Raw genomic sequence first — 7,893 nt, forward strand, 5'->3', positions numbered from 1 at the left:
TAGCCTTAAATCAAGACATATTATAGACAAAGTTCATATATTGATTGATCTGGAAGTTACTAGTGGATAATATGATTATCCACACAGAGGTGATGATGCTTGTAGGAAAAAAGCAGTGAACAGCTCTCACCTCAGTGCGCTTTGAGACAGCACCAGACTGCGCTGCTCACTCCTCTAGATGCTGTACTGAACCTAATCCCACCGTGGGCAGAGGCTTTCTAGCAGAAAGGTGCAGTCGTCTCGCTAAAGCTTCAGCTGTGCACTGTGTTAACAGATTGCAATGTTTGTCCCAGTATTTGTACAGTAAAAGCCTGGGTAAGTCTCGGAGGGGAGAGACAGTGACTGACGCATCAAAGCCTTCACCATCCCAGAGCCACATATCTCTAGCAAGGCGGATCAAACACACCTCTAAGCATGCTCTGAGAAATTAAATTGAACTCGCTGAGACGCATGTGTGCTGATATCACAGAGTAAGAGTGAACTGTTGACACCAGGAAACACGATTCGAAGTGGAGACATGTTGTGCATGTACGAATGGGTGCCTGGTCATATCTATTAAAAACATCATCCAGTTTTTTTCCACATACCTTCTTAAAGTTGTTTGTTTTAACTGCTGCTGTAGTCATATTTTCTATTTCCCAATATACAAGAAAATCCCATGTTTTGTTATGCTAAGTAAGGGTATGAATGAGCACATTCATCTCCAAAATAATTTTAATTCATAGGTGAACAACTAATATAAAGTGGTACTGATGACGTGACTCACATTGATTTGAAATAAACAATGACATTTAAAAGAGATACATCATGTCTTAAGTATTGAATTATGTGACTTTATAATTATAATTTTGCAAAATTCTCCTGGGCAAACTTTCCTTAAATTTCATTTACTTGAATCTCACAAATATGCAGTTAACACAGCAGACTCCAAGTACACCATAGACAGCAACTGTGTGTTCTCCTCAGCACAGAATAGAAACCCCATTCCAGCTATGTTGTCACATATAAGTCAGTCCTACCTTTCAGAAAGATCTTGTGTCCCTCTTAGTGCATGTCATCTATCCTCATTTCAGAGCTGAGCCGGGCTTGCGCTCGTCTCTTGGCTGCACTGGGATTCCAACACTGACTACAGTTGTGTGCACGAGCCCAGCTGCCTCTTCCTCTCTGTCTCTCCCTCGCTCTCTCACTCTCTTTGTCTGTCTCTCTCCCAACTGCCTTCTCCCTCCCTCCCTACCTCCTTCTCTCCCACATTCTATCTCACTCCATCTCTCTCTCTCACTCTCTCTCTCATTCCCTCCGTAGCTCTCTTAGTCGCTTTTTTCCCCCTCTGTGCACCATGCCATGCTCTGAGAGACAAGGAAGCAGGGGGTTCTGAGAAGCAGTTTCTGATTGGCTGCCTTTCACTGGCCTGTAATTAGTAGGAGAGGAGGAACAGGGAGAGAGAGAGAGACCGCTCCTGTCGACCACACATTGCAAACTGGCACTGATGAAGCCCATGGAATGAGGGCAAGACTTGGAACTATTGAGTTTTTCAATGATAGGCAGAGCTGTGTTATAAACCATCAAAAAGAACGGGTGGGTAACAGCGGGTTTCTGTCAAATATTAGAGTGAACCTTTTATTATTATTCCAAATACCAGTAAAACAGGATTCTTGATGATAGGATTAGAAATAGAACATGAATGATATCCACATACAACCTTTTTTAACCGTATTTTCATCCTTTCAAAACCTAAATCCACTTTTTAGATATCACCACATTTGATAGGAGCTTTTAACAGAATACTTGGAAATGCAGAACATGGCCAATGACAAAATCAAGTGAAATCGATCAATTGTTTATATAGCGATGTAAACTATTCAAAACAATGTTAAAACAGGTTACCTTTCACCCTTTCTTTCATACGGCACCCTTTTCATGTCATATGTTCATTTTAAATTATTCCTGATATACAGTGCTCTAAGAACATGGTTAGTAGTACATTATTGATGTTGATTACATTGGAAATGATGTATGGTATAGATGTAGTGTTTCTCCATCAGAACACATGGTATGACCGACGTCTGAGTGTGTCTTCTCCTAACATTCCCCTCACTATCTAACAGCTTAGGCCAGGAAGGTTAAACTCTCACACAACCATGGTGAGAGGAGGAACAAAACAAGGCTGTATATTAATAGTTATTTGCACTTCACTGATGTTTATCACCACAGGGGGTTAATTGTGCTCATACTGTAAAAAAGATAAGTCTCTTAAGTCGATAGCTGTGTTGAACTCCCAGAGTATTATTAGAAAGTGCCTCCTTGTCAGACTCTTGGGAAGCAAATTAGGGCTAGGTGAGATTTCCTTAAATCTAGGCGAGACTGAGTTCAATCACCTAAAATGTGTCATGGTATCTGATTTATTTTTATCGTAAATGCTTGCCAAGGACTCTTGATGACTGAGTGTACACTACACTGTCAGATTTAATCCAGGCAAGTAAGTGCTGCACAACAGGGATTTTGTTAATTAACATTGAAATAAATTACACTTTTAAGATTAAAGGAAAATTCCGGTATTTAGCACTTTGAGTCCCTTTTCTGGTTTGTTGAGTGGTGGACACCGAAATTTTGACGATTGGTCCTGTCTCGACTTTTCTGACTCGTTTTGAATCGCCTTTGACTACTATACTTCAGAGTGGCTGCAATATGTATGCACAAACATGTCCTAAAACAACCCTTAACGTTCGTTTTCAAAACTGTGCAACTCACCGGTTAGCGGTGTTCGTTGATGTTCCAAAACAAGTAACATAGCGAAATACAGTTTTTGTCGTGTTTTATTTGGCATTTTGTAAAATCCCATTGATTTCTGTTGGAAGACTCATTGCACGTTGATATTATTGTGCCACCGTCTATGCTTCAGGCTCAAATATTGAGCGGAAGTTTATACGCGGTTGTGAGGTGTCTGAAAAAATAGTTCCACAATAGCAAATAAGACGGCTGGAAATCATACATTGCGCCGATATATTTTATTTTAATAATCAACAAACACCACTAACCACTCGGTGAGTTGCACAGTTTTGAAAACGAACGTTAAGGGTTGTTTTAGGACATGTTTGTGCATGCCTGTTGCAGCCACTCTGAAGCAGTAAAGGCGATTCAAAACGAGTCAGAAAAGTCGAGACAGGACCAATCGTCAAAATTTCGGTGTCCACCACTCTAGTTCATTCAAAACAAACCAGAAAAGGGACTCAAAGTGCTAAATACCGGAATTTTCCTTTAAGTTTAAGATTAATGTTAAAACCATTTTCCACGTTCTTGAACAGTAAAGGTATTCAACAATATCCCAATTGTTTTCATCAGCATCATGGTATGTTCATGTGAAGGAACACACCCATGTCATTTCTACTAGCCACCCAGGTTAAGATTTGTTGTATGGGTTCGATCACACCATGAACATGTAAAAAAAGCTTTCACAGCGATCAGCCAAATCTATAGCCCAGAGCTACCAGTTTAGCATGCTAGCAATCTTTCACCAGCTGCCTACTGTGCTATTGTTGTACTCAGTGAGTTTGTTTGTTTGTTTGTTTACACCAAGATTCTCCACTGCTTCACATGCACAGGAGATGGGTTTCTTTTTCACAAGCTGTGTGACTCTCTGCTGTGGTGCCCGGTGAACAGTTGGAGGTTAGGTGCCTTGCTCAAGGGCCCCTCACTATGGATGAAGACAGTGATATGCAACCACTAACCCTGCCCACATTTTTCCTAGAAGTCAACCGGTTACCCTTAGGGCCTTCTGCCACTAGTTGGATAGATATCCAATGTATCCAGTGATGGACTCATTTAGCATATGCATCATTGGAAATCTTCTCAAGCTAAAGGAGAGGACACATTTAGCATATTGGCTAACAACCTCTCCACATCCTTTAGCTTGAGAAGAATTCCAGTGATGGACAAATAAACGGATGAATAAATTAGCTTCTGCAGAGAACATCATCCTTCAGAATGGAAAGTGGAAATTATTATAGTAGAAAATACTCTAAATTAAACAACCACTGTCAGTCCTACTTAATTTAGCAGAGAAATTCCACACACATTTTTAGCTAAGATTTTTTAGTTTTAGCATCAGACAGTGTTGCAGAGGGAAATTAATTTAACCCCTGACATTACCCTGTTCATAAGGTCATCATGGCTCCATGGTGGGGAAACAGGTGAGGGGGAAACTAGTTAGCTGCTAAATGCTAAAATGGATTGGCAGGTCAGATGTTTAACACAGAGTTAGTTGCCTTCACAAATATTTATAATAATAATTGTAATCATTCTAATTTCATGATTTAATAAAGAAGTAAACACATTGTAGACTACTTTGTGTGTACTGTATTTCTACCGATCAACTCCAAGCTGTTGTATTTTGAAGGACATTAGCAGGCTTACAGAGATCGCCTGAAAAAGGAGATTCTAATCTTCTGGGGGGAAAGCTTAACAGCAGTGGCATCAGCATCAGAAGTTATCAAAAAAGGGTCAAAGGGTCCCTGTCGTTTGAGAATTCTTTTGATTGGTTTACAAGGATACACATGACCCCAGCTAAAGCTAGTTGTTAAGTGTTTGCCAATGGGAAAACTACTCAGATTAGCTCCTACCTGCCAGAGGCAGCACACTCATATGCTTCTATGCCCTTATCATAACTGCTTACATAATATGTAGCCAAAACCTGACTTGATGTGGAACCTGACCTCTCTATTGTAGGAGGTCTGATATTATTCACGACTCTATATAACTATTTGGGACTTAACCATTTGGGACTTGGCCATCATTCAATTTGCACATGGTTCTGCTCCCTCCCTCTCCCTTGGTGGCACTTCCTGATTGGTAGCTGTTGGGTGGCTGTGTTCACCAGCGAGCCTTGCTGCTTCTCGCTGGCATGCATGTATGTGTGCAAGTTTCAATCTGTCCGTTTGGTTGGTTTACCATTTCGTTGTCACTGTCTTGTCAGATATTATTTTGAGTTCTTTTGAAGATAACTTTATTTTATGATTTGCCGCTGCATGTTCTTGTCTGTTTTATTTCTTGTTGTTTTATGGCTCAAAGCTAAGGAAATTCCCTTCAGTAGTCACTGTCCCCCTTGTGTGCTGTGCTTTCTGTTGTGCTATGCCTTGTAGTCTAATTTGTTAACCTTCCCCTTATTGGTGTGTCTGCACTTTATTGCCTTCTCAAAAGTCCAGTGTCTGTCTTCATTGTGATTTCTGTTAAGGCCTGTGTTTCATTGTGTCCTTACGGCCTTGTTCTATGATTTATTTAATAAAAAAGAAAATGGCATTTGAATTGATTGAAAAACATGTCTCATGTTTCTCATGCCCATAGTCTGTACAGTCTGTGCTCATGCCTTATCAGTTCACAAACCTGTGTGACTTGTTAGGTTTAGTTGGGGTTTCTTTGGTTCCATCATTTCTGGGCTGGTACAGTATAGGCGATCTGAATTTCACTGTTCCTTTATTGGAATATACAATGTAAAGTTCCAAAGTAACACATAAACTGCATATTTTAGTTTAAGTGAGGTACTAACACAGCAAGTTCTATTTGTATAAATTGTAACACATTGTTTCCATAAAAGATTATGAAAAGGGAATTAATGTCTTGCAACTGAATTCCTCAGACTCTATTTTTCATTCACTCTCCACAACAGCCACAAATTATTTACTCTACACGATGGCCATTGAGCAATCTGCGTAAGACCAAAATCATAATAATCTTGGACTGGTCTACGGCTGAATGGCCACTCCAAAAGCACTGTAATAACCATATACTATGGTGATTTAGTATATGGTTATTACAGTGCTTTTCTGGTTGATGCAATATTCGGTCCTTAATCTATGCCCCCTCCCCCGCCCCTTCTGTGTTATCTTGTCAAAACAAGTTTGGGTCCTTTTGGCAGTGCCAAGGTGGAAATGGCAAAAAGCTCTTCATTTTAGATCCACTTTGATATGCTATATGAGCTGGATCAAAGAGCGGATCAATGCGACTGTCCTAAGGCACAAACGCAGGGCTGAGTTGAAGATACAGATGCTCTCGCTCTTTCTCTCTCTGGGTTTTTAGTACTAGGAAGCCTCAAAAGCTGAGAGTTGCTTTAAAAGGCTTTTGATATTGTTCTTATTAGATGTAAAGGATGTGTTATGGGCTATCGTTTTGACCTAAGTAGACCTGAAGCCCATTTGATCATCATATTCATGCACCTAAACTAGAGTGAATGAATTTTAGTTCTTCTTGCCATTACACCCTGTTTCAGGAAATGTCAGTGTTCTTTCATATGGACAGAATCAAATCTTTTCGGTACCTTCATTTACTCAACCTACAAGTTCAACAGTATCTGGAGGTCTGCAATACAGTAGACCGTATGGAAAAGCACTGGTAAAAATAAATAAATAAACAAGTAAATAAAAAATAATCTTGAATGTTTCTTGAATCTTAATGTCCAATAAAAAATAGCCTCTTAGAAGGGCAGTGCAGTAACCATACACCTTCCTCTGAGGCAATTGAAGGCAAAAAATGTATTCATGGAACATGCAATAAATGACAGGAAAGGAAGAGGAACGCCAGTGCTCAGCAAACCCTTTGATTGAAACCATAATTGCTTGTTTCCAGAGCGAACCCAGGTGTTTTGACACGGTGCAGATCCACTATTCACATCAGAATTATCCAATCAAAAGTGTGCTCCAGCTGACAAGCCACCTGAAGAAATTTGTGGGCAGCAAATGGGTCTTCTCGGCCGCAGCACACTCCTGGAGGAAATGATTACTTCTTGTTTGAGGAGTTGAGATGCCATAGTCCCTGTTAGTGGCTACTACATGGTAATGGTTAAGACATGGTACAGAGCAGGAACAGAAAATCAGTTCTCTCTCTTTTTTCCCCTGCCTTAATTTCATGGTATGTTTCGGTGGAAGTGAACTATGGGCTCTTTAAAAGAGCAAATACAAAAACACCACAACCGTTCGTCATGTTTCAGTTCTGTTTCATTTTCTGAAGACATCAGTTTTCATTTGTGTTTGTGACACCAACATAATAATGAAATATGTTTGCACTCTCCTTTATTTTTCAGTTTGGTGGATAGTGATTGAATCCTATGGTTGATCGATTCCAAAACAAGGGCAGATTTGTTGGGGGTGTTATTGAGAGTTATTGACCACCTGTTCTATCAGATCTTAACCTCACCAGCCAACTGATTCTCTTCTCTTATTGTGTGGAATTCAATTACTGTGTCCACACTGTGTAAATGACAAAACACTATGTACAGTGTTGATAATGACATATAGATTAACTACAGGGATCTAGGTTGCATCTCTACAACAGCATACAGATGAAAGTGTTGTAAGGGCAACTCTATGCCGGATCATATACATTTAATACACGTTCAGCACAGGAAACCATCTTTTAGATAACATGGCAACAATAATGTTTGCATGCACAGGGGAAGAACATTTGTTAATAATGGTGAAAAGGGCTACTATGAATCATATAGAGTAAACATAGTATTAATAGTCTTTGAACAATACCAGATAAATGAAAATGACTACATTGTTTTAAAATCCAAATTAATTATCCTCAATCCATGCCCACATAACGTTGAAATTTGGTACTTTTCAAGGTCTAATTTTTCTTCTTGGACTCCAATTAAATTTTCATTGGGGATCAAAACAACGTTGATCTGAGTCTTTTTCTTTTTTGTAAGAACAAGTTGGTAACAAGCCTTTGGGGGTAGAGTGTGCAGCTCAGTGGTCTAAGGGGTTAGGCTGGCTAATGGAAGATATGCCGGTTCAAATCCCAGATGGTCATTTGATCATCTGCATTGTCTCATCCTCTCAGCTGTAAAATAGGTTCCTGTTTCGGCTGGGGGTTACCTGTGATGGACCGGGGCCCATCTAA

The sequence above is a fragment of the Alosa pseudoharengus genome, unplaced genomic scaffold, assembly GCF_046254945.1.
Source record: "Alosa pseudoharengus isolate Yale_2024_CS ecotype anadromous, Long Island Sound unplaced genomic scaffold, YU_APseudo_1.1 YU_APseudo_1.1_scf_2, whole genome shotgun sequence".
Classification (NCBI taxonomy): Eukaryota; Metazoa; Chordata; class Actinopteri; order Clupeiformes; family Clupeidae; genus Alosa; species Alosa pseudoharengus.